The sequence below is a fragment of the Nycticebus coucang genome, chromosome 8, assembly GCF_027406575.1.
Source record: "Nycticebus coucang isolate mNycCou1 chromosome 8, mNycCou1.pri, whole genome shotgun sequence".
NCBI lineage: Eukaryota > Metazoa > Chordata > Mammalia > Primates > Lorisidae > Nycticebus > Nycticebus coucang.
The window spans coordinates 60,690,639-60,716,419 of record NC_069787.1 but is presented as its reverse complement, the minus strand read 5'-3'; the positions used below and the strand labels follow the sequence as shown (position 1 = coordinate 60,716,419).

Genomic DNA, 25,781 nt, shown 5'->3' with positions numbered 1-25,781 from the left:
TTTTTCAGTTTTTGTCCGGGGCCAGGTTTGAACCTGCCACCTCTGGTTTATGAGGCCAGTGCCCTCCTCCTTGAGCCATAGGCGCCGCCCTTAAGCTTCTATTTTTATGATGGTGAGGATCTACCTTTGTTTCCATGTTTAGAACTCCCTTAAACATTTCTTATAAGGCCAATCTAGCGGTGATGAATTCCTTTAGCATGTTTGAGAAATACCTTATTTTTCCTTCATTTTTTAAGGAGGATACAAAATTTGTACTTTCATATTTTTTCTCATAAGAAGAATGAAAATAGGACTCCATTCCCTCCTGGCTTAAAAGGTTCTGCTGTCTGCTGTAAGATGGGATTTCTGTTATAGGTGATTTGATATTTTTTCTCTGATATTTATGATTTTTTCCCTTCACATTCACTGTAATAGTCTCTTAATTATGTGTCTATGAGGATTGTTTTGCAATGAATTTTCCTGGATTTTCTTTGAGCTTATTATACATGGATAGCTACATCTCCAGCAAGAGTAGGGAAAGTTTTCCTTGATTATTTCCTAAAATAGGTTTTTCAAACTTTTGTTTTTTCTTTTCCCTAGAGAAATACCTGTGACTTACAGGTTCGATCATTTCACATAATCCCATACTTTTTGAAGCTTTGTTCCTTTTAAAAATTCTTTTTTCTTTATTTTTATTAATTTGAAAGACCTGTCTTCATGTTCTGAAATTGGTATACTTGGTCTATTCTATTTTTGAAACTTTCAACTGTATTTTCTAAGTTTTTCAGTGAGTCTTTCATTTCCAGATATTCTGTTTGGTTTTGTTTGTTTTAAAATATCTTTCTGTTCAGTAAATTTTTCGTCATATCTTGACTTGTTTTTCTTGATATCTTTGTGTTGGTTTTCAACGTACTCGTTGGATCTCATTTAAGCTTCCTTACATGTTTTGAATTCTTTATCTGTAATTTGAGAATTTTAATTTTGGCTTGGATTCATTGTTAGAGAGCTAAAGTGATCTTTTTGAGGGCATTGACATACTCTGCTTTTTTTGTACTGCCAGAGTTATTGCCCTGGTTCCTTCTCATTTGGAGAGGTTGTCCACCTCTTATTTTGGAATATACTTTTGTTTGGATGGGGCTTTTTGATTTTTAAAAATTTTTGTCTTTGCAAGTGTGTTTGTATTTGGTTATTTTGTTTTAATTCTTGGTGCTTTTAGGGCAGCAGTTCTCTCAACCTGTGGGTCGTGACCCACAGGAACTGTATTAAAGGGTCATGGCATTAGGAAGGTTGAAAACCACTGTTTTAGGGGCCAAGGCTCTGTATCTTGGTTCTACTAATATATAGCCTTTGTGTGATGTCTTTTCAAATGCTGATTATAGTACCTATTTACTTGGCTTGTGTGAAGGCTCACTGCCTTTCATGGGACTGGGATCGGAAAAATTTTACCTTGTTACCTAGCCCTGTGCCTTTCTATAATGTAAGCATTTTGTATTAGGGTTGTGCAGGTCAACCTTCAGGCCAGTATGTTGTCCTGATGGGTAAAGGCCAGCTAATGGGTTTGTGCATGATCTTTGTTTTCTGGGAGGGCCTTTCTGTTGTCTCTGATGATAAACTGGTCTGTGGAATGCCTGGTGCAATGAGTTCCTTGTTGAGCCCTGGAGGTGGGTACAAAAATATGTAGGGCTGGACTACCAAGCTCACCCACTGATACTCCAGTGGTGAGCACAGTCTGCATCCCTGATTACCTGGGAGGAATAGCCTGGAGAATTGTGCTGAGTTCTCTGCAGGGGAGAGGGGGCTGCACTAGCTCCAGTTCCTAGTCTGGCAGGAATTCGAGCTATTTCCCTAAGACACCCCGACATCCCTATCTTGGAGCTTGTGACTTTCAGTTCCATCAGACACTGTTGTCTTATTTCTAGGCCACAGTGTCTCTGAGAGCCACAGAAAATGCATGTCTCATGCATAGCTCTTTGCCAGAGTAATTTCAGGGCAGAACCTCTTCCTGCAGATTGCTTTGGAGCCTGTGTGTTCTCTGCAGGAACGCTAGTGCTCTGTGTAAAAAAAAGAGAGAGGCCTTACCCTTTTGACACCTGTGGGTGGTATCACCTATGGTGGTGCCAGCAATTTGGGTTGGCCCAACCTCAGACTCCAGGAGGAGTGTTCAGGTGCCAGCAATAGTGGGGTGGACTAGATTAGGCAATCCCCAGTCTGTATGCCTCTGGCCAGCATGCTGGAGTTCTAGAGGGATAAAACTGGGATTGGGCCAGCATAATTCCTTAGGCCCCCATGGTTCAAGCACTGGCGTACTCTGGCTGTGATAGCGGGGGATGGACTGGTCATCATTCGGTCACCAGCGGAACACTGAGGAGGAGGCAGAGGGCGGCTGCACTATGAACTTGCTACTTATTGGGGGTGGGAGTGGAGGTGAGCACATCTCAGTGGTAATAGCCAGGACAGGCAGTTGCAGGTAATGCAGGATGCAGGCCTCTGGGGACCAAGTTCCCAGAATGGCACTGGGCTACAGCTGGAATGCCTCGGTGAGGCAGGGCGGTTTGTGGAAGCAGGTAGCTTTGTGGTGCACAATCTGCTTGCTTCAGTTCCAGTCAGTCTTTGGAACATTTTCTGTACGTGGATGTGTCTATATATGTAGGTATGTTTTTTAAAGCTTGCCTTTTTCTTTCAACAGGTAAGACTTAAAGCAACTAAGAACATATACAAATGAGATTATAACTGAGTAAAATCTCAAAAGGCACTATGGAATATTTCATTTTTATTTTTCTTTTTGTCAGAATAAATTGGTAGTTAAACTTGGTGTGGGGCTGTCAAAATTTTCTAGCCTGAACATTGTGTCTTCACTATAAATTCCAGCTTTAGTCCAATTTATTCTACCCTATCCAGTTAGGTTGTTTGGTGGCTTATATCTGCTCAGGCATTAACTTTGTATAAATACATCTGTGAAATAGTTTGGAGAAAGAATTTTTCTGATTTAAGGACCTTGCCCTTGAATTTTTCTGAAAGGCTTTAACTTTTTTTTTTTTTGCAATTTTTGGCTGGGGCTGGGTTTGAACCCACCACCTCCAGTATATGGGGCCGGCGCCCTACTCCTTTGCACCATAGGCACCGCCTAAGCCGCCTAAGGCTTAAACTTTTGATTCTTCATGGTTAAATATGATGATAGCTTTTGCTTCATTGAGCCTTTATTATACCTGATGGAAGTTTTAATTACTCAGGCCAGATTTTTTTCTATTTAAATTTGTTTTATACACTTGGAGGTAGTGCCATATGAATCTTATTAAAGTTCAATAAGGAATTAAATTTTACAATTCTTGCTAAATTGTTTGAATTTGATGACAAGTAAGTTAATGCATCATTTCATTTAGTTTATTTGCTGTGTATGCCTAATGATTGTCCTTTCAATTTCATGTGATGGGGAATGATGCTAAGAAAGCAGTTACTGATTAAATTTTGGATATCTTTTTCTCTTTACATTGTTACCTTCAATTTACATATCGTGTATTTTTTTGAGGTTGTTCACTATGTTCTTTTATTGTCTAAGTTTTTAGGCATTATTATATCTATCCTATAAAAGCAGGATCCCATGGGGTTATTGTGATGCTTCAATATGTGTCAGATATTTGAAAAATGACCAAACATCATACTGATACTAGTTATGATTCTTTTTTAAGTGATATGCCATAATTTCTGTTGGCATAAGAAACCCTACTAAGTAGGGTTGCATTTATGTTTTATTTCTACTGTAAGTCTGAGCAAGATCTATTAAATGAACTGCATTTAAAAGTAAAATAAATTTTTGTGCTTAGAGAATTTGACAACTAAAGTATGCTAAGCATTACGTAGCTCACCTCACATTGAAGAGAAGGAAACTGGAATCTTGTTCATATCAATATAACTGAAAATATATGCAGCCTCTCCAACATAAGGTTGTAATTTTTTTATTCAGAAGGTCACACTTTAAAAAACCCCCTAATTTTCTAAGCTAAACACAGTTTTGGCAGTAGGGACAGGATGTTTCTACTGCGAGAGGAAATCTTTAGCTTTTGAAATTTGATCTCTGATAACTTTCTTTACTAAGTCCACTTGTTCCTGTTATCTTTATTTAGAGTATATCCAGTACACTTCTTAGTTTATAAAAAAAAGGTAGGAAATGCTTTTCTGGGATTGTATTGTAATTGTGGTGGATTTAACCTCAAAATGAGAAGTTACTCACATATTTACCTCTGTCAATCTTTACTAAAGGTCACTTCTTAGACCTTCCATTTGTGTCTTTGGTCTGGAAAAATCTTAAACATTATTTATTTGAATATTGCATATATTTTCCTTTTTATATCTTTTCATACTTCTGATTTATTTTATTTATTTATTTATTTATTTTAGACCAGTGCTACTCAAAGTGTTATCTTCAGATCAATGCTTATCTGCACAGATTATACTGGTCTGTGATGAATTAAAGACAGAAATTCAATGTAAGCATATACAACGTTCTGTAGCAACTTGAAATTACCATAATGTCTAATAAGTGTATGATTTTTTATAAGTCTTATTGCATTTTACATAATTTTTCTCTCCAATAGATTGGCAATTTAAAAAATGGTTTTTCATCACATAGTTTCAGAAGTATTTTGTTTAGACCTCTTTCATTCTATTCCTTTTACTGCTTAACTACTCTTATATAGTTTTTCCTCCTGTGTCTCTGAACTACATTTTAAAACATCTTTTTCTGTTTACTAATTTCCTCTATTTGAAAAAGTGGATTTGCATCAACTCTAAATTTTACACTGAATTAAAATTTTTACTAATTTTTTTATTTTATTTCTTAAAGTTTCTGTCTTTAATTCATCACAGACTAGTAAAATCAGTTTGCAGATGAACACTGATCTAAAGATTGCACTTTGGGTAGCACTGGTCTAAAATACAAATAAATTATATAGATAGTCTTCCTGTTGCTTGAAACATTCTTGCACGCTTTTCTGTAGTCTAATTCTTCTGTCTCTTGTTTGTTTTGGCTTTCATTCATTGTGTCTGTTATCCCTGTATTTTTCTTTTCTTTTTTTAACTTGAGTAGTGTTTTTTTCAAAGGTGTTGGATTTTTTGAGGCCTGGATCCAGGCTATTTTCTTTCACAGGGGATTTGCCCATGCTTTCTCTAGTTATCTGCTCAGTGGTTTAAGAAAACTTTAAATGGCATCTTTGTATGAGATTTATTGGATCGTACAAGTATATTGTGAATTTAGTCTGAGAACCTTTGTAGAGGCCACTTTGTTAACCGGTTATGGTGTTAGGAGAATTGACAAAACATTCTTGACATAACAAAATTGTAGAGATGGAATATAGATAAGTGGTTGCCAGGGGTTAGGGATGGTGGGGGTGAGGGATGGATGTGACTGTAATGTGGTAACGGAGATTTTTGTGGTGTCCTTTTGCTGTTAACATGAGGACATGGTAGCCCATTGGTGTGCTAACTTTATGTAGGTGTTTCCTTTTGCTAGATACCTTAAAATCTTATTTCACCAACATTAGGCATATACTCTCAGGATGAACGTTGGTTTCTGTGTTTGCTTACTCTTTCCTAAGGTTTCTGCTTTCATTTGTATGTAACTTATGTGGATACTGTACTTTCTCACTAGCTAAGCATTAATTAAAACAGAATTTCTACTAAGTTTTCAAGTTGTATCTGATAGTATCAAGAAATCTAGTTTTCCATACTGCTATAGAGCAGTGTCCCTATCTACAATTTTGTCTTATCAAGTACAGCTATGTTATGCCTTAGTGTTCCTATATTTTTTTCATATTTCTTTGGTCTGTAAGACTTTCTGTTCAAAGCATCACAGTCAACTTACAGTTATCCTTTCTAGCCTTGTTTCCCATTGTTCTTTGATTAACCATATTATAGTTTATAAAAGACATCATTGTAGCTGCTATTCTTGTATTCTTTACTCCATCCTGTTTAAATCTTCTCTCTTCTTTTTAACTCTTACCATTCCTTCTAGCCCCAATGACATTTTGGACTAAATAATTTGTTTTGTGGTAGGGGGTGCCGTGTAGATTTTAAGATGATTAGCAGCATCCCTGGCCTCTATTCTCTAGATACAAATATCTCTCATTTGTGACAACCTAAAATTTCTCCAGACATTGTCAAATGTTCCCAGCGGGCAATATCTGCCGTAGTTGACAACTGCTCTTCTAGCACTGTATGATTTTGGTCTCAACCAAGGAACCTCCTCTTAACATCCCTGCCTGCTGTGATGTTTTACCTTTTAGATTTTCTATAGTATATATTGTGTGTATCATAATTTTGCCTTTTATTGTATTTTATTCTAAACTTCTAATTCATTTTCTCTTTCTCAACTTATGTGTATATCTCTTATTTTCCAATTTCTAGAGGGCTGGGGTCGCTTTTTTGTTTGATATTCAGCCCCATGCATTTGTTAGTATTACAGTCTTCAACATAATTAATTGCATTTTTTTATTTTGTAAATGTTTTGTATGATTTCTTTTTTTCTATCTCTATTTCTTTTATTTATTTATTTATTAAATCATAGCTGTGTACATTGATATGATCATGGGGCATCATATACCGTTTGACAAATTTTCATCACACTGGTCAACACAGCCTTCCTGGCATTCTCCCAGTTATTGTGCCAAGACATCTACATTCCACATCTACTAAGTTTCACATATAACCTTGTAAGATGCACCACACGTGTATTCCCACCAATCCTCCTCCCTCCACCCACTTCCCCCCTCCCTCCCCTCCCTTTCTCCCTTCCCCTTATTCTTAGGTTGTAACTGAGTCATAGCTTTCATGTGAAAGCCCTAAATTAGTTTCATAGTAGGGCTGAGTACATTGGATACTTTTTCTTCCATTTTTGAGATACTTTACTAAGAAGAATATGTTCCAGCTCCATCCATGTAAACATGAAAGAGGTAAAGTTTCCTTTCTTTAAGGCTGCATAATATTCCGTGGTGTACATATACCACAATTTATTAATCCATTCGTGGATCGATGGGCACTTGGGCTTTTTCCATGACTTAGCAATTGTGAATAGAGCTGCAGTGAACATTCTGGTACAAATATCTTTGTTATGTTGTGATTTTCGGTCTTCTGGGTAGATGCCCAGTAGAGAAATTACAGGATTGAATGGCAGATCTATTTTCAGATCTCTAAGTGTTTTCCATATATCTCTCCAAAAGGAATGTATTAATTTGCATTCCCACCAGCAGTGCAAAAGTGTTCCCTTTTCTCCACATCCTCGGCAACATCTCTGGTCTTGGGATTTTGTGATATAGGCCAGTCTCACTGGAGTTAGATGACATCTCAAAGTAGTTTTGATTTGCATTTCTCTGATGATTAAAGATGATGAGCATTTTTTCATATGTCTGAAGGCCGCACGCCTGTCTTCTTCAGAGAAATTTCTCTTCAAATCCCTTGCGCAGCCTGCGATGGGATCCCTTGTTCTTTTCTTGCTAATGTGTTTGAGTTCTCTGTGGATTCTCGTTATTAAACCCTTGTCAGAGACATAACCTGCAAATATCTTCTCCCATTCTGAGGGCTGTTTGCTTGCTTTACTTACCGTGTTCTTGGCTGTGCAGAAGCTTTTTAGTTTGATCAAGTCCAAGTAGTGTATTTTTTAAGCTGCTTCAATTGCCCGGGGGGGGGGGGTCCTCCTCAGAAAATGCTCGCCCAGACCGATTTTTTCAAGGGTTTTCCCTGCACTCTCCTCTAGTATTTTTATAGTTTCATGTTTTAAGTTTAAATCTTTAATCCAGTGAGAGTGTATCTTAGTTAATGGTGAAAGGTGTGGGTCCAGTTTCAGTCTTCTACAGGTTGCCAGCCAGTTCACCCAGCACCATTTGTTAAATAGGAAATCTTTTCCCCACTGAATGCTTTTAATTGGCTTGTCGAAGATTAAATAACGGTAAGTAGCTGGATTCATCTCTTGGTTCTCTATTCTGTTCTAGACATCTACTTCTCTGTTTTTGTGCCAGTACCATGCTGTTTTGATCACTATCGATTTGTAGTATAGTCTGAGGTCTGGTAGTGTGATTCCTCCTGCTTTGTTTTTATTTTGGAGTATTGTCTTTGTTATTCGAGGTTTTTTTCTTGTTCCATAAAAACGAAGTATTGTTTTTTTCAGTTCTTTAAAGTATGACAGTGGAGCTTTAATAGGGATTGCGTTGAAATTATATATTGCTTTGGGTAGTATGGACATTTTAACGATGTTGATTCTTCCCAGCCATGAGCATGGTATGTTTTTCCATTTGTTAACATTTTCAGCTATAGAGATCTTTCACGTCCTTTGTTAGATAAATTTCCAAATATTTCATTTTCTTTGGCACTACTGTAAATGGGATAGAGTCCTTAACTGCTTTTTCAACTTGACTATTGTTGGTGTATATAAAGGCTACCGATTTATGGATGTTGATTTTGTAACCTGAGACGCTGCTGTATTCCTTGATCACTTCTAAGAGTTTTGTAGTAGAGTCCCTAGTGTTTTCCAGATATACAATCATATCATCTGTGAAGACCGAAAGTTTGATCTCTTCTGATCCTATATGGATACCCTTGATTGCCTTTTCTTCCCTAATTGTGGTGGCTAAAACTTCCATTACAATGTTAAAAAGCAATGGAGACAATGGGCAGCCTTGTCTGGTTCCTGATCTGAGTGGAAATGATTCTAATTTAACTCCATTCAATATGATATTGGCTGTGGGTTTGCTGTAGAAATGTCCCTTCTATACCAATTTTCTTAAGTGTTCTGATCATGAAGGGATGCTGGATATTATCAAAAGCTTTTTCTGTGTTGATTGAGAGAATCATATGGTCTTTGTTTTTTAATTTGTTTATGTGCTGGATTACATTTATAGACTTACATATATTGAACCAGCCTTGAGACCCTGGGATAAAACCGACTTGGTCATGATGTATAATTTGTTTGATGTGTTGCTGGATTCTGTTTGTTTTATCTTGTTGAATATTTTTCATCTATATTCATTAGTGATATTGGTGTATCATTTTCTTTTCTTGTTGGGTCTTTTCCTGGTTTGGGGATCAGGGTGATGTTTGCTTCATAGAATGTGTTGGGTAGTCTTCCTTCTTTTTCTACCATTTGGAACAGGTTGAGTAATATAGGTACTAATTCCTCTTTAAAGGTTTGGTAGAATTCTGACGTGAAACCATCTGGTCCCGGGTTTTTCTTTTTAGGGAGGTTTTGTATGGTTGATACTATTTCCTAACTGGATATGGGCCTGTTCAACATTTCCACTTGATTCTGGCTAAGTCTTGGAAGGTGACGTGCTTCCAAGTATCGGTCAATTTCCTTCAGCGTTTCATATTTCTGAGAATAAAGTTTCTTGCAATATTCATTAAGGATTTTTTGGATTTCTGACGAGTCTGTTGTTATTTTGTCTTTGTTGTTTCTGATTGATGAGATTAGAGATTTTACTCTTTTTTTCTGATTAGGTTGTCCAAAGGTTTATCTATTTTATTGATCTTTTCAGAAAATCAGCTTTTTGATTTATTGATCTGTTGTATTATTCTTTTGTTTTCAATTTCATTTAATTCTGCTCTAATTTTGATTATTTCTTTTCTTCTACTGGGTTTCGGGTTGTAATGTTCTTCCTTTTCCAGTTGCTTGAGATGTCCCATTAAGTTGTTAACTTCCTCTCTTTCCGTTCTCTTGAGAAAGGCTTGCAGTGCTATAAATTTCCCTCTTAGAACCGCCTTTGCGGTGTCCCAGAGGTTCTGATAGTTCCTGTCTTCATTGTTGTTTTGTTCAAAAAATTTGGCAATTTCTCTCTTAATCTCATCTCTGACCCAGCTATCATTCAGCATAAGGTTATTTAACTTCCATGTTTTTGTATGAGTATGCAGATTCCTGTTGTTACTCAGCTCAAGTTTTATTCCATGATGGTCCGAGAAGATGCATGGAATAATTTCTATTCCTTTAAATTTACTGAGGTTAGACTTGTGACCTAAGATGTGATCGATTTTGGAGTAAGTTCCGTGGGCCGATGAAAAGTATGTGTATTCAGTTTTGTTGGGATGAAATGTTCTGTAGATGTCTGCTAAATCCAAATGTTGGATGGTTAGGTTTAAATCTAAAATTTCTTTGCTCAGCCTCTTGTCGAAGGATCCATCTAACACTGCCAAAGTAGTGTTGAAATCTCTGACTATTATGGAGCTGGGGGAAATCAAGTTGCTCATGTCAGTTAGAGTTTCTCTTATAAATTGAGGTTCATTCTGGTTGGGTTCATGGATATTAATAATTGAAATGTCATCATATTGAGTATTACCTTTAACCAATATGAAGTGACCATTCTTGTCCTTCCTTACTTTTGTTGGTTTAAAGCCTATTGTATCTGCAAATAAAATTGTGACACCTGCTTTTTTCTAATTACTATTTGCCTGAAATATGGATGACCATCCTTTCACCCTGAGTCTGTATTTGTCTTTTATGTTAAGATGTGACTCTTGTATGCAACAAATATCTGGCCTGAGTTTTTGTATCCAGTCAGCTAACCTATGCCTCTTTAGAGGACAGTTTAAGCCGTTCACATTAATGGAGAATATTGATAAGTCTGTTAAAATTTTGGGTATCGAGTTTTTCAAAAGTCCAGTCAACATTTTTAATCCTTTTGCCAGTGTGGAAGTTGGAGTTTTATCCGAAGTTTCTGAGTGAGTTTACTTTTGTGGTATAGGATTGGGTTGGTCGTTCTGGAGGATAGGTCTGAGAATATCCTGAAGAGCTGGTTTAGTTGTGGCAAATTTCTTCAACATATGAATGTCATTAAAGTATTTAATTTCTCCATCATAAATGAAACTCAGTTTTATCTGGATACAAGATCCTGGGTTGAAAGTTATTTGCTTTAAGAGGTTAAAAGTTGATGACCACCCTCTTCTGGCTGAAAAGTTTCAGCAGAGACATGTGCAGTCATTCTAATATTCTTCCCTTTGTACGTAATGGCTTTCTTTCACCTGGCAGCTTTGAGAATCTTCTCTTTCATATTAATTTTAGTGAAGTTAATTATGATATGCCTTGGGGATATCTTATTGGTGTTGAGTCGTGCTGGGGTTCTGAAGCTGTCTGCTGTCTGAATTTCAGAATCTCTAGGCATGTCTGGAAAATTCTCTTTCATAATTTCATGCAGAAGGGCCTCTGTGTCCAAGGAGGCAACCTCATCATTTTCAGGAATTCCAATTATTCGGATATTGCCCTTCTCTGAATTATCCCAGAGCTCTCTGAGAGAATGATTCATTTTTGTGCTCCATTTCTCTTCCTCTTTGAGAGTTTGGGAGCGTTCAAAGGCTTTGTCTTCAGTGTCAGAGATCCTTTCTTCTGCTTGGTCCACTCTGTTACTGAGGGATTCTAGTGTATTTTTCAGATCTTTGAGGACTGCAAATTGTTGCTTCAGTGTGTCTAAGTCCTTGGTGGTTTTGTTTTTAAATTCGTTAAATTCTTGAGACAACTTTTGAATTTCTCCTCAAATTCCTAATTCCATTTTGTTAATCTTGTTTGCCATTCAAACTCTGAATTCGATTTCTGACATCTCAGCCAGTTGTTTGTGAATGGGATCTTCAATTACATCTGCCATATCTTTCCTTGGGGGGGTTGATCTATTCTGGTTATTCATGTTCCGAGAGTTTTTCCACTGATTCTGCCCCATGACTGTTTTACTCTCTTTGATTTTTTCCCCTGGAGCTTTGTCGAGGACCCGTGCGTTGCTGTGGCCTGAGAAACTGGGGCCCTGTTTTGTGAGGCGGGGCTAAGTGGTTCTGTGCTGTTTTCAGCTGGTTTCTGTTCAACCCTAGTGAAACAGTTACTCTGGGTTGAAGTCTCAGCTGTGGAGAAATACCAGCAATTAAGTCACCCTGCCCACCGGGCAACAATTGGAAAAGGAAAATCAAACCTTCCTACAACCACACACCTAGGGCACCACCTGAATAGTCCTCAGGCTATTGGCTCAGTTCAAAATGTCTGAATCAATTGTCTCAGTCAGCACCTGTCTGAGGTGGGAGAGTTTAAGAGGTCTCTGGGAACTGATTCACAGGGGTCTGGTGACTACTCTAATAAGCCTTGCTCCAGTGCTGCGTAGAGTCAGGAGGAGCCACCCAACAAATAGATCCGTCTGGGAAGGTTGATGCCTCCTTTCCCACCTTGAAGCTTAGTCACACCCAGTTGCTGCTAGCCCCGCTGGGCTGTAACCCAGTCAGTTGTCTGCAGTGAGCAGATACTCCAGAGGTTCGCACCTGCCTAAATCACAGGGAAGTCTGTATCTGCTCAACTGGGCCGCTGCTGTCTTCCTCTATCCAGCAGGGGTTGGTGAGGCCTGTCAACCTCGGGCACTTGATGGAGACTGGGGGTGTCCACTCAATTCCCCACCCTTAGTTTATGTTACTGGCTGAATGAAACAACCCTGTAGGAGTATGTTTCTTACCCTGCTAAATTCCTCTGCAGAGGAGAGGCTGATTTGAGTTCCCAGAACCTGTGCCTCAGGCCCTGTCTTTACTCCTGCGGGTTTGTATTCGCAGCATGATTAGTTGTCAGGTGTAGCCTCTTGGCCTCCTTTGTCTATTGGCTGATGATCCCCTGAGGGCCGGGTGCATCTTAGGCTCAGTAAAGTGGTCCTCTGGATCAGCCCCACCCTGGGAGTTTCCCAGCTCTGCGCATGCATTTTCTAGTCCCTGCGTTCCACCCAGGCCAGTATTGGCTCAGGCAAACCCTTTAGTCACGGGGCCTGTGTTTCAGTCCCAGGTCTGTTCCATGATGGTTGCTGTCTGAGAAGATGCCTGACCTCATGTGGTTGCCCAGGGAGACAGGAGGAGTGGCTACTGGATATCTGGGGGTGGGCCTTGTTATTGCTAAAGATGGTTGCTGCTCTGCACCTGGGGCACTGCCAGTCTGGCGTGATTCCCTCTTAGCCTACCGTCATCTCCTCACTCCTGTGCTGCAGAATCAGCACTGTCCAGCTGCAGTTCAGGTCCTGTCTGCACCTCTCGAGAAATCACCCAAGAATCTGGACTCCTGGAGGGCAGGCCTGCAGACCTCAGAGTGAGAGTGGAGAGGAGTGCTGGGAGCTCAGAGTTGCAGGTCGTAACACCAAGCTCATTGAGAGCAAATGAGCAAATAGATACAAAGGCTGATGGCTTGGGAGAGGTGGGCTACACGTCCGTCCTGTCTGCCATCATGCTCCGCCTCCTCCGTATCCATTGCCCTAGTTCTTCTGTATGCCTTCTCATGTTTAAATACTGAAGTTCCCAACTGCTCCTTCATTTCCCAGCTTCAGAGATGTCCCAGTGTCCTCCCTACAGGTCTCCCAGTACCTGCAGGTCACAGTGTTACAGAGACTGCTCTGCATTTTTCTTTATTTTTCTAATTTTTATGTGGTGATGATAGGGGTTTTAGAAAGTGAATCACTCTTAGAAAACATGGAGATCTTGGAAGTGTTCTAAAATTTGAGACCCTTTAATGGTATTTTCGAGACTTTCAGACAATACTGATATAACAATTGTGTGTATACCTTATAACAACTCTGGAAAATTAAAGACAATTAAGATAGTTACAAACACTTAAAGAGGGATATAATTTTTGTTCAGTGTGTTCATTATATAAGTAACCAGAAAACTGTACAGTTGGGCAGAAATTTTGGAAAAGTAAACTGAGAAATACAAAAGGTAGAAGGGTTTGTAGAAACATGAAAGACAAATGATTAGTTCCACAGAGTGAGATGAACAAAGTAGTCAGTATGTCGGGGTAAATTGTTAGGAAAGATGGATGTAGCATCTGGTTAGGAGTAATTTGCGCAAAGCTGACAAATGTGATAAGTGAATGCTAGTAAGCTGAATCTAAGTTGGGCACAGAGAAGTTGGCTTCTTACTACAACTAAAGAGAAACATCTAGTTTGTTTAGCCCCAGCGTTAACGATACAGTTCATTTATAGATTGCCCTCACTATTTTTTTAATCAGCTTATTCTAAGTAATAAAATGAATTGAAGCCTGACTCTGACCATTTTTATAAGATGCTTAATTGTTTCCTCATCTAGAACAGATTCTTTCATGAAAAATAATCATAAGAATACTATGTATTTATTGTAGAAATGTTAGAAAGTAATGTATGGATAAAATAAAATTTAGTTATAGTTCCTAAAACCAGAGCTAAATCACTATTTCAGTTATATTTTTCTCTTAAATTTTATATGGTCTCAGTTTCTTTCTCTAGACATAGATATATTATGGGCCTGTATGTATGAATAGATATATACTAAGTATAAACATGTCCATGCTATATTGTATGTCTTTGTTACATGTATATTTATATAAAACAAGGGTAGGTTGGTTAGTTTTGTGTTACCATAAGGGAAAAACATGAGGCTGGGTAATTTATAAAGAAAAGACGTTTATTAAGTTTCTAGTTCTGCAGAGTGTATAAGAAACATTGCATCCACATCTGCTTCTGGTGAGGGCTTCAGGGAGCTTCCAGTCAAGGTGAAGTAGATATGTCACATGGCTAGAGAAGGAGCAAGAGGAGAGGTGGTAGCAACCTCTTTTAAATAATCAGCTCTTGCCTGAACTAATGAAGTGAGAACTCAGTCATAGGGAGGGCACTATCCATTAGGGATTTCACCACCATCCCCCTGCCCCGCCTTGTGCCAGACACCTTCCTCAAGGCCCCACGTCCTGTCCAACTCTGGGGATCACTTTTCAGCATAAGATTTGGAGGGGATAAATGTTCAAATCACATCAAGGGGTTACAGTATATGAAATGTTTTGTATCCTGTTCATTTATCATTATGAATACTTTTTCATATTAGTAAATTTCTTGAGTGTGATACTTGTTAACTACATAGCATTCTATTCTGAGCTTATTCCCAGATTTATTTAACCATTCCACTATTGTTAAACATTTCTGTTTTCCTTTATTTTTATTAATATGTATGTATAAATATAATTGCAGTGAACCTCTTTAATGAAAATCTTTGATTAAATTTCTCATTTTCTTTGAGGAGTTGTAACTTCTACTACCGTCTCTCTTGATATAACCTCACACAATTTATTCTGTCTTCCTCAGTACAAAGGAATTCCAGTTTTATAGCTGGATATATTGGCAGTGTTGTAGATGATATTTCTTACCCTTTCAGATGGTTAAGTGTGACCAAGCACTGTTGTGGATTATGAGACATGTGTATTAGCTGAAATATACTGAGAAATGGGAACAGGGAAGGCCTTTGTTCCCCCTTTCCTGTTCTTACTGTCTGCAATGTTGCGTGTATTAGCTAGAATGTCTATAGTCTTCTTGGAATATGAAGCAACTTTAAATAGAAGTTTACAGGAGAGCAAAAAGATGGAAGAAACTTGGTCCTCTGATACTTGAAGCTGCCACATTAGCTTTTGGTTGTCTACTTCTGGATATTTACTTGGGGGAAATAAATTTCTCCCCCTCCTTGTTCCCTCTCCTCTTGGTTGCCATTATTTTATTATTAATTCTGGTTTTGGAGGGGCATGATGTAATCCTAGTTGATAAAGGATACCATTGTTTAAAGACTCCATGTAATAGGTCAAATACATACAAGGAAATATGCATTGTGTCATGGTAGACTGCAGATCCATGTTGAAAACTGAAATTTGCCTGAGACTGGAGAGAAGTTAATTGGTGTTGAAAGGAAAACACTTAAAATAATACAGAAAACATATGTATTGTTGAATTTGTTTTCAAATACTTTTAATAATTATAACTAATATTATTTCAGAAAATGTAGCTTTTAGGCAAAAAATAAAACATTAAGGATTGTATGTTTTATCACGTAAGAATAATCCCTTCCAGCTTTATGAATTTTTAATATTGTTAAATATCTTAGTTAATCACTTTGATGAGGTCAGTTCATAAATGTAACTTTTATGTTCTTATTTTAACTTTGTTGAAAATTTTTGATATGAATTTTTTAAAATCATTTTTATGAATGTCAACTTACTGTTTTTTAATATTGTTTGTAATCAAGAAAGTTAGTCATAGCTTTAGATAAATAAGTGAAGAATATACATTAAAAAATTAATAAGACTTATTTGAGCAGTTTTAGGTTTATAGAAAAACTGAGCAGAAAATACAGAGTCCCCATATACCCATTCTCCCAAGAATGCATATTTTTATCTAGGATATTTCATATCCTAATAAGCAAAGTTTGAGTCTTTTTTTGTGTAAGACAGAGTCTCACTTTGTCACCCCTTGGTAGAATGCTGTGGCGTCATAGCTCACAGCAACCTCAAACTCTTGTGCTTAAGCAGTTCTCTTGCCTCAGCCTCTCAAGTAGCTGGGACTACAGGTGCCTGCCATAACGCCCGGGTATTTTTGGAGATGAGGTTCTCGCTCTTGCTTAGGCTGATCTCAAACTGGTAAGCTCAGGCAATCCACCTATCTTGGCCTCCCAGAGTTCTGAGATTACAGGCATGAGCCACTGCAACAGACCGAAAGTTTGAGTCTTGCTGGCCACTTGGGCACTGAAAGTAGTATACATAGTTTTTACTGAACCTCAATTTCCTTCACTGCAAAATAGGTAGAATATTAGCTAACTTGAAAGGTTGTTGTGAGAATTCATTAAGATAATAATAGTAAGAGTAGGGTGTCAGCCTCATATGTAGAGGTGGCGAGTTCAAACCCAGCCCTGGCCAAAAACTGCAAAAAAAAAAAAAAAAAAAAAAATAGTATAAAATATTTTGATTAATACTAGTTTCTTTTTCTTCTATCGTTGTTATTATTTGACTTCATTCCTTTTATTGTGTCAAACACGCAACACAAAAGTCTTATTTCTGGGGAAAAGGCCATTGTAGTTTGGAATCTACTATTTATGGATTTCAAGAATGCTATACTGTGGGTAGATAAAAACTTTAAATAAATGGTAAATGAAGACTGATTTATGAGGTCAGTTGTGTTTTGACACTTTGTGGTGCTCTAATTAGATTGTGACTACATTCAAACTGTAGCAGTTAAGTGATCTTGCATTCTTTCAAGGACTTTGAGTTTTCCAAATTGAAGATAGCATTAGATGTCAGCCAGTCACTTTGTCCTTTGAAGTTTTTGTCTTCAAATCTGAAATGTGGCCAGTGGTAACAGCTTGTTTGTCAGATCCAATAGAGGAAGTTGGACGCTGCTGGGTTGAACTTAGTCCACTGAAGACTTCTAAAACTTGACATGGTTTACAACTAATAATTCCCACCTCCCATCATCATTTTTAAAATTATAAAAAACAATGCTCATTAATGAATGAAATGCTGTTAATAATAATTAAGATTATTCTTTTTGTTCTTCCCCTGCAGACAATTTTTGAAGACTTGGGGAAGAAAGGAAAGCTGTCAGAAAGGCTGCAATATCGTTATATTGTAAGTACTACTTTGAAAAAGAAGTCTAAATTAAGAATATTTAAAATGTCCAGTTGTTTGAGGAAAAATGTTAGGCAATGGTATTATATATGTATAAAAATAGGAGGATATGTTATAATCACGTTAATAATTTATGAGAACTAACCCTATGTAGTTTTATAAAAATGTGTATTAAGATGAGGATTTTACCAGTAGCATTGAAAAATATTTCTAATTCCAACAAGGATTGATCTAATTTGTGTACATTTGCTTATTTAAAAATACCAGAATCCAGAAAATTGTTGTAGTTTTGTAGGTTGTGATATGTTTGGGTGACTTATTGTTTAGGTAGGTTATTTTGCAGAATTATTTATTTGCTGATTTATTTATGTATTTCATTATTTATTTATTTGATTATTTAGTAAATTATTTATCTGATGAATTATTAATATATCTTCATGACATGCTTTAAATTATTTATAACTTAATTTTGAGTTTATTGCTTTTAGAGGCTGCATTGTTACTGACTAGTTTTGATTTTTTTTCTTTGTGGTTCTTGAAAATTAAAGTATTAGCTCTAAGGCAAAAGTATATTCACTGCAATGCCCACGGAATTTTTTTTTTTTTATAATTTATGGTAGAGATAAAATTTCTGTAAAGCTTTGTTTAGCTTCCAAATTTATCTTTTTAGGGTTACCAGTGATAGAATGTTTGTGTGTTATATGCATACTCATTGCAGAGCCACTTACAAATTAATGATATAGCCTATCATTTGTAAACAGTGGTTGAATGTGTAAACCTCAGTCTACATTATCCTTTGTATCTTTAAAGAGCAGGTCTGTATTTCTTACTTGCTTTAGAATAAGTAATGGAGTTTTGTTTTAATGAAAAATCTGTTTTACCATTGGAATATGTTTAGGATAAAGTTTAGAGAAATGAAGTCCAACTTAGAGTTGGATCCTTGAGATATAAATTTGACTAATGTAGTCTTTGTTCTTTAAATCCCCATTATATGTATATTTGAAAAACAGCATGATGTTTGAATAAATTTTTATATCAGTCATAGGACATTTATTTCATATCACATCTCTTATGAAAGGCTTTATATCATTTTGTTTTAATAAACTTAAATGGACAAAGATCTTTGTAAATTTAAGATAGAGTTGCTTTGACTTAAGCTAATAATTCATTTATGTGAAATTTCTGTTTTTAAACAAATAGGATCATTTCTTCTTCTGACTCTATTTCATAACATAGTGCAGTTATTAGGGCTCTTTTATTTAATGAGTTTAACAAATGGGTTAAAGTAGTTACCTGTGTAAAAGAGTGCCATGTGCACAGCATGGTCTTTATTTTGTGTTTGCAGTGCATCACTACATACTTCATAGTTTTAACACTTCAGAGAGAAGCTGCATTATACATTTCAAGTTGAGATGCTATTGAAATATGGTGAAAATGGCCTCTGTAGACAGGTTTCACTATAAAAATGTAAATTATGCATATATATCCAAATTTCTTATTTTGAAATATTGAATATATGAATAGTTAATTGGAATGCTGCTTTAGTATCTTCATATGCTTGCCTTAAAAGAATTGTTTTCTTTTGATTTATATACATGGCTTTAGAAATGTGTGTATCATACATATCTGTGACTTTTCTGTTCTGGAGATGAACAGCCACAGGTACTGTTAGATATGGAATTTTATTTTTAAATGGGATTCATTATGCCAATATGGTCTTTAGAAAAAAAAAACAACAACAAAAAACTGCCTTCTCCAATGTTGAATCAAATCTGTATTAGCTGTCATGGTAATCTATCCAGCTCACATTGTTAACATATATTTAGAGAGGACTAGCTGTGTTATCCAAATGATCTTTCCTCAGAAGACATGGATATATGTGGACATGCATGTCCATATGAAATTTTCTTATATCAAAATAATTTTTTTGGACTTATCTTTTAAGACAGATATTCACGTAGTCTATTATGGCTGATGTTACTGAGTTCTTACTATATACAGGCACAGTGCTCATATGGATTATTTATTGTTCACAGTGAGATAAGTACTGCTATTTTCATTGTTGAAATGAAGAAATAGAGACTTAGAGATGTTAAGTAACTTGCTCATTGCCACACAACTGAGCATAAGAGGTGATGCTGGAAGTAGGATTTGTTTAGTCTAACTTAAGGACCTTTCTTCATATCTCATTACAGTTTTGTGTGCATAGATGGTATAATGTAGTTTTTAATCAGTGCTTTAATTTTTTTTAGAGAATGTAGTTATTTTATCTTTACATTGATTAATTTGCTATATATGTTTATTTTGAATAACATTTAGTCATCTTTCCTAAGTAGCAAGCAAGTGCTTTTAGTTTCTTGAATTTTCTGATTTAATTCTTTTTATAATCCTTTGTCTTTGAGGAAAATTACCTATGAAAGAAAAATTTGTGCCTTAGGGATATTCCGTATTTGCCTGGCTGATGTTCAACACTCAGATCAGATCTTTTGGATCTTATGCCCAAGGCCATTTCCGGGGTTATGTTAGGTAATAATGTTATTATCCGGGTCAGACAAATATATATTGTTAAAAGAATGAATGAGTATCTGATGCCTATGCTTTAATAGAATTGACCACAAACATACTAAATATAATAAGCTCACAAACATACTATATATAATAAGCTCAAATAAAGCTTTTAATACATAGTTAAGCATTTTAACATGCATAAAGAGGACAAGAAAATGGTAGGGTTTGTAATCCTGTTACTCTGGGAGATTGAGGCGGAAGGATTCCTTTAGTTCAAGAGATTGAGACCAGTCTTAACAAGAGCGAGACCTATCTCTACTAAAAAATAGAAAAATTAGCCTGGTGTCATGGTAGTCCCTGTATTTGCAGCTACTCGGGAGGTTGAGGTAGGAGGATCCCTTGAATCCAGTAGTTTAGTCTGGGCAACAAAGTGAGACTGTGTCTCCAACGGGGGAAAAAAAGGAAAAGGACAAGAAAGCAACCAATTGTAATTTTAAACAATTAGATGTAATTATTTAAAAGATTCTGGGGATCCTTGATGTTGGAAGGAAGGATGTTGTGAATTAACGTAAGGCTAAGGGGAAAGGATCTTGCTAACCATGTTTGTTAAGGAAGACAGGGACACCTCTCTCCTGGGTTTTAAGTACTCAAAGCACATCAACAAACAGAAAATTAGAGGACAGCAGAGTTTGGATAATGTTGGTATGAGTGCCATAAGTAATTGTAGGTGTATGACTGGTAGGGTACTATATGAATCACTCAGAGTTTTTAAGTTAGACTTTTCAAGTAAATAATTAATGTTAGTTCATAAAATCCTAGAAACGTGATTTAGTAATATGAAATGCTGTAATAGCTAGCAGACCATATAATTTATCTTCTAATCCAGGATAGTTTTTTTTTTTTTTTTTTTAACCTGGAGTAGAGTGCTGTGGCATCATCAGAGCCCACATCAACTCAAACTCTTGGCCTCAAATGATCCTCTTACCTCTGTCTCCCGAGTAGCTGGGACTATGTGGCAACTGGCTACTTTTTCTGTTTTTAGTAGAGACAGGGTCTGGCTCTTGCCCTGGCTGGTCTCAAACTCTTGATCTCAACAGGTCCACTGGCCCTGGCCTCCCAGAGTGCTAGGATTACAGTTGTGAGCCACGGCGCCCAGCTTAATCCAGCATAGTTTTTAGAGTGAAAGGCTGAGTGAAAGGCTATCCTTTAATGTGGAAGGATAGTAGGTGTAAACTGACCTTAGAAAATGGAAACTGTGACAGTAGCTCAACTTCATATAGGGTAATTCCTAATAGTTTTGTATAGTGTATATTTAAGGAGAATCTTAATTTACATGCAGTACTTTTAAGAATGTTTTCTTTGATGATAAACCAACTCCTTTTATAGCTAGTATTTATGTGTTTTTGTCATGTGACTTTAGTAAAGAGTAACTGATGTTTTACAGCTTTTGGGTCCCATTTTCAGAGTGAAAATAAAAGAGTATTGCTACTGAGAGCAGAAAGATAAGTATGAAAGTAGGTTATAGTTTAGGGGATAGTTCTTAAAGTTTTTCTTCATATCAAATATAACAGGGTTTTCTTTTTTTGGAAATCTTCTAATAGTATGTTTGATGTTGTACTGAAAGTTAATCCTATTTGTTTTACTTTTAGAATTTATAATTTCATGTTGGATGATCTAGTGATCTTTTTTTTGAACTCTTTAAAAGCCATGTTAATACTTCACGTGTATTGATAAAGTTAGCAGTTTTGCCAAAACATCTTTGAAAGCAACTGTGTTTTCTAAAATTCTGTGTGGGCAGATAGAAATCTCTTAATGAGTTTAGCTTAATATTTTTTGTTTTCTTTGTATAGTTTTTGTTTTAATTCCTTCCTGATATATATTTTTCTGACATGACAGGTTGCATTATTAAAGTCATAATTAGATTATAAAATTTTAATTTCTTTTTTTGTGGTTAGAACATACATGACTTATTAAGTTTAACTGAGTAACCACAGTGGCATATTTGTACTTGAATGTTTATTAAAAAGTCAAAAAAAGGTTGCTGTAGTGGCTCACGCCTGTAGTCCTAGCACTCTGGGAGGCCGAGGCAGAAAAATCACTTGTGCTCAGGAATTTGAGAAGCATGAGCAAGAGTGAGGGCCCTTCTCTACTAAAAAGAAAGAGAAAATTTAGCTGGGCATTGTGTGGGCACCCGTATTCCCAGCTACTCATGAGGCTGAGGCAGGAGGATTGCTTGAACCCAGGAATTTGAAGTTGCTATGAGCCAGGCTGACACCATGGCACTCTAGCTTGGGCAAGAGTGAGGGTCTGTCTCAAAAAAAAAAAAAAAAGTTGAAAAGGCTTTTATGCAATAAATTATATTCATTCATATGTATAATATCAGAATTCTGTTTTGTTGTTGTTCAGAAAGGCCTATTATAACCGGTAACAAAAGAAAGAACTATCTGCATATTCTCCCTGAAGTTTGTCACTGTATGAAGCACTTCCCAAAATACTTACCACTATACCAATAAGGCTTATGGATTGGCTCTGAGGGTAAGCTCCTTTATACTTATGACAAGGAAAAGCACAGCCAAAAGTCACATTATTCACAGGATTTCTTTCATATCTCATTCATTTTGTGGATAGCATGTGAAATAGTTTGGGTATCTGCACTGATGTTTTAGCAGTACAACCAAAGTTTTTCTTATGGAAGTGTTTCAAATATTTTCCCCCCTACATCCCATTTGGTTTCAAAATTTAGTGTGAATGTGTATTTGAATTCTGTACTGATTAAGTAGAACTTATTAAATTAAGAGTTTGCAAAATAAAAAAGGGATCTTGTAATACTTCAAGGATTTCTTAGGCCATTACATAATGCTGACATACAGGAATCTTTAATAATACCTATACTGACTGAATGCAAAGTGTTGGTATTGACCACCTTAGTATTGATATTGTTCACTTGAAACAGTAAAACCCAAACAACATAACAACAACAAAAACAGAAAATAGATTCACACAAATTATCTAATGCTTACAGATATACAACCTGTGATTAGATTCTGTATTTGACCTTGACTAAATAAAAGAGTATTAAAGTCATATAGGAAAACTTTTTTTTTTTTTTTTTTTTTTAATTTTCAGGTTAATGTGAGGGTACAAACAACCAGGTCACAGTATTCAAATTTGTTAGATGAACCCTCTTGTAGTTGTGTCTTGCACCCAAAAGGTATACCAGATACCTGTACGTTGTGCCCATTAAGTGGGAGCACACTGATCTCCCCTCCTCTTCCCTTTCCCTTATTACTCCTCCCCCCAACTTGAATTGAATTAAATTTTTCTCCTATTTGGGTGTGTATTAGATGTTCTACGGGCTTCATAATAAAATTGAGTACATTGGATATTTGCTTTTCCATTCTTGTGATACTTTACTAAGAAGAATGTGTTTCAACCCCATCCAGGCTAATACAAAAGATGTAAAGTCATCATCTTTTCTTACAGCTGAATAGTAAGTACTCCATGGCATACATAACATATACCACATTTTGTTAATCCATTCCGGGGTTGGTGGGCGTTTAGGTTATTTTCACATCTTGGCAATTGTAAATTGAGCTGTGATAAACAATCTAGTGCAAATGTTTTTATGATAAAAGGATCTTTTAGTTCTGCGTAGGTGCCTAGTAGTGGGATTGAAGGATCAAATGAGAGGTCTAATTTGAGTTTGAGGAGTCTCCATACTTCTTTCCAAAGAAGCTGTATTAGTTTGCGGTCCCACCAATAGTGTAAAATTGTCCATCTCTCTCCATACCTGTGCCACCATCTGCAACTCTGGGACTTTGTGCTATGGACTGTTCTCACTGGGGTTAGGTGATATCCCAGGTGGTTTTGATTTGCGTTTCTCAGAGAAGGTTCTGTTCATGTCTCTTGCCCAGTGATAGATGGGATTGTTGCTCTTTTTTTGTTGATTAATTTGAGTTCTCTATAGATCTAGTTATCAAGCCTTTGTCAGATTCGTAGCATGCAAACATCTTTTCCCATTCTGAAGGTTGTCTATTTGCTTTAATTATTGTGCCCTTAGCTGTGCAAAAGCTTTTCAGTCTAATTATGCCCTATTTATTTATTTTTGTTGTTGCCATTGCTACTGAAGGATTTTAAAAATGTAAATCTAAGATAGGAAAGCCTTTTATTAAAATGATTAAGGCCGGTTGTGGTGGCTCATGTTTATAATGCTCTGGGAGGCCAGGGTGGGAGAACTGCTTGAGGTTAGAAGTTCAGGAACAGTCTGAGCAAGAGTGAGACCCCATCTCTACCTGAAATAGAAAAAAATTTAAACAGCTGTGGTGGTGGGCACCCGTAGCTACTTGGAAAGCTGAGGCAAGAGGATTGCATGAGCCCAGGAGTTTGAGGTTGCAGTGACCTGTAATGATGCCACTGCACTTTACCCAGGGCAACAGAGAAAGATTCTAGGCTGCAGATAATTTTCTTTAGATATTAAAGAAATGCTTTGTTTCACAGCATTTAGTGTTATTACTGAGAAGTTCCCCATGGCTACTTTGTTTTGCCACTTTATTTTCTTTTCCACTATGTAAGACCTATTTTTATCATTCTGGAAGTTTGTAGAATCTTCTGTATCTGTGAAATTTTATGATGATGTCTTGAATGGATTTATCTGTTATTTTTACTGTTTTCTACAGAGAACTCTTGCATTCCAACAGCAAATGTCCTCAGTTTGTGTACATTGTCTTGAATTATTTTCTTCTCCTTTTTTTTGTCTTTTTCCTTCAGTTTTCTTTTTTCTTTTCTTTTTTTTTTTTTTTTTTTTGTAGAGACAGAGTTTCACTTTATGGCCCTCGGTAGAGTGCCGTGGCGTCACACAGCTCACAGCAACCTCCAACTCCTGGGCTTAGGTGATTCTCCTGCCTCAGCCTCCCGAGTAGCTGGGACTACAGGCACCCGCCACACGCCCGGCTATTTTTTTTTTTTTTGTTGCAGTTTGGCCAGGGCTGGGTTTGAACCCGCCACCCTCGGTATATGGGGCCGGCGCCCTGCTCACTGAGCCACAGGCGCCGCCCTCCTTCAGTTTTCTCAATTGGAGATTAACCATCAGGGTAGCAGAAATAGAATTTGTAAGATTGAGTCATTGCCTGACTGGGCAAAATGGTGTGCTTCTCCTCAGTGTCTTTTATGATAGGTTCTATTGAGTAACTTCTTTGATAAGTTAGTTATTCATCCTATTTGAGGCGTCTTTCCTCTGTTTGTCACCCTTTCCTACTATTCTTGTCCTTATGAAATATATCTTTTAAAAAATTACTAACTGCCATTTTAGTAGGACTTTGGGGGGAGATTAAATAAACTCATGTGGTTAATCTGTGTTTGTTGAACTAGTCGTTTTGTGTACTATTCACTCCCTAACCTGTTTTCCTAGGTTGGTCATCTTGTAAGATGCAGCTCTTGAAAGCTTTCTGTGATTCTTTAATCTCAGTTTACTGCCTACATACGTTCTTAGAGCACTTATGCCACATTATAGTTATTAGCTTATTGCTTATAGTAAGAACAGGAATTGCCTTATTTTTTATTAGTGTCCCTGTGCAAAACATTATCTTTATTAAATGAATGAACCCATGAACAAAATGTAGAAATGAGGTAGATAATAGGTAGCAACATTACAGTTTAGTCAAAAAGGATGAAATTATTTCTTATTTTAATCTTGTTTCAGTTAGTGGATGACAGATTAAAAAAAACTTAGTGGAGGAATGTTAATATTATTATTGTCCTGGCAGGTAATGTCAAAGGAATGTTTTTATATTGAAGCTAAATTACCAAATAGACATGAGAATTTCAACGTAAAAGAGCATCATTCTCAATGCATATATATATATTTTTTTTTTTTTGAGACAGTCTTACTTTGTCACCCTCAGTAGAG

General features: G+C 36.6%; 1 protein-coding gene across 22 annotated transcripts in view; it reads left to right on the top strand.

Annotated features, from left to right (window-relative positions):
• The window catches only part of TBC1D5 (TBC1 domain family member 5), a 584,642-nt gene that overhangs the window by 60,516 nt on the left and 498,345 nt on the right, over positions 1-25,781 (top strand). For 13 of the 22 annotated variants that reach the window (XM_053598465.1, XM_053598457.1, XM_053598450.1 and 10 more), the window contains exons 2-4: positions 17,306-17,368; positions 22,283-22,411; positions 23,320-23,366. The gene's annotated coding sequence lies outside the window, so the exon portion shown is untranslated. Of the gene's footprint in view, positions 1-17,305; positions 17,369-19,805; positions 19,895-22,282; positions 22,412-23,319; positions 23,367-25,781 lie in introns of those variants that run through there. The other 9 variants (XM_053598460.1, XM_053598463.1, XM_053598458.1 and 6 more) reach the window with 2 other exon arrangements.